Consider the following 2487-nt stretch of genomic DNA (forward strand, 5'->3'; position numbering starts at 1 on the left):
CCGGCCTTTTGAAAGGGCTTGGAAGTCGACAGTAGCAAAGCCGGGGAGAATGTTTCTGAATGTATAGCAGAAGCTACGGTATAGCATACATGTATCACGTCTGCATGCATAAATTACAAAGACATGTATATGTATGGAAACCCTACCACACAACAGAAAAATAACACGTAAGAATACCTGTTCTTCCAGAACAGAAATGCAGCCACTCATATTCTTAGATACAAATACAAGAATGTACATAATTACGCACATAAACCAATATATGCATCCTAAACACATTCATGCACGTACACGCACGATAATATATATATATATATATATATATATATATATATAGAGAGAGAGAGAGAGAGAGAGATATAGATATATATATAAGAAGCAAGTTTAACTGATTTAATATAAACGTGAGATAGTTATTCGATGCAACTTTTATAGAAATATTTTCTCGGATTATGGTCTACATATCTTCCATCGAAACCATTTCAGTGCACTACATTATGTAGTTTTTCATTTTCTTGTACTTTATTTCTTTCGAGGTTGAAAGTATCGTTTCCTAAACTAAAGATCTCTCAGTAGTAAGTTCAACGTAGATGTATAATATATAAAAGTTTTTTCAGTAAGTCACTGGTATATGTGAAAGACTTAGCTACACGAGTATTTCAATACGGCTGCATTTCAGGGAAAGTAGTAACCATCAATCTCTTCGGTATAAAAGATGGTCATATCCGCTCTTAATATGAACGGCAGCGTTAATGGTTTCTTGAACTTGTTCTGCTGAGTATGTATAAAATGTTTTAACCAAGATACATATTTTACTTTGTTCAAAGGTGAATGTCTGAACAAAGTAAACTTTAGTTCGGCGACGGAGTGTTTGAAACACTTAACTATGTGTATGCTAACACGTCAATACAAAATTGATACATAGTTCCATGAACGGTTGCAGTCATCCAATTATAATGCATACAAGATAATAATGATTAAGGTATTTTTTACTGTAATTATTAAAATGCTAACAACACGTGTTATGCTTGTAGGATACTAGAATTTTAGAGTCTTGGTTCAAATCCTACTGAGGTGAACATATCCTTTCATTTCTTCATTGTCGATAAAATAATGTATTTGTCAAACACTGAAATCAATCATTTCGATTAATCTTTTCCCATGAGAATTACTCGCTTTGTGCCCATATGAGAAACCTTTAATGAAATAGCAACAAGATGCTACTACCAAAGCAGTGTATTTTAAAAGAAATATGAACTCATTGGATAAGGTAACTTGTAGAATTTCTCGTGACGCTTTTTTTTTTTGCCCTATTTCAAATTTACAGATGTCAGTTCTTTCACCGCATTACTCGCTCCCAGATGCGAAGATGATATCAAATGCAAACAGAAGTACCAAATTATTCTGTCGAAGTGGAAGACTCCACCCTCTCCAGATTAAACATGTTATCTCTCTAATCTTGAACTACTCCTCTTTGAATTATTCTACCTTTGCTATACTAATTATGATTCCAATGGACAGAAGAGACACAACATTCGGTTTCCTTTCATTTCTGTACCCGTTTATATTTGCCCTCCACCCCCGTTCCAATTCTTTTCATTCAGGCTCATGCGTTCATCTTTCTGTCGCATTTTCTCGCATAATCTCAAAGACAAGCATGTTTTCTCAGTTTAAGGAAAAAAAAAATCATCAATGCGTATTCCGGTCTGACGGATTCGTGAGAATCATAAGACATATTACATATGTCTGCAGAAGTATTGTGTTTCCTCTGTATGAAACTATTAGTAGATCAAATTGAAATACGTTTATATTAAATGATAATTTTCTCTCAATGGATGGGTAGTTCATTTGTTTATTCCTCTAATAACAGATCACTGTATATATACCACACAAACATATGCTTAGAAAGAAAGAAGGATTGAGAGACAGATAGATGGAGACAAAGAAAAATAGATAGATAGATAGATAGATAGATAGATAGATAGATAGATAGGTAGGTAGGTAGATAGATAGATAGATAGATAGATAGATAGATAGATAGACAGATATAGAAAGATAGATGGATAGATAGATAGATAGATAGATAGATAGATAGACAGACAAAAACTAGATATACAGATACAGAGAGCGAGAAAGTGGGAAAGACGAATTCAAAATATTCGCTGAAATGCGAAGAACTTGTGGTGTTGTTGATACTACAAATCTTTATACGTTCAGAAATATATTTGCATATATGTATGGAAACGTGTACTGATGCAACTAGTCATGAAAATATGTATTCATATATATGCACATGCATATGTACATGCATATATACGTACACATATGTACCACATATACATACACACACACACACACACACACACACACACACACTCACACACACACACACACGCATATATATATATATATATATATATATATATGTATATATGTATATATATATATCCTTCTATCTCCCTATCTCTCTCTCTCTCTCTCTCTCTC

Source organism: Octopus bimaculoides, chromosome 1 (assembly GCF_001194135.2).
Source record: "Octopus bimaculoides isolate UCB-OBI-ISO-001 chromosome 1, ASM119413v2, whole genome shotgun sequence".
Classification (NCBI taxonomy): Eukaryota; Metazoa; Mollusca; class Cephalopoda; order Octopoda; family Octopodidae; genus Octopus; species Octopus bimaculoides.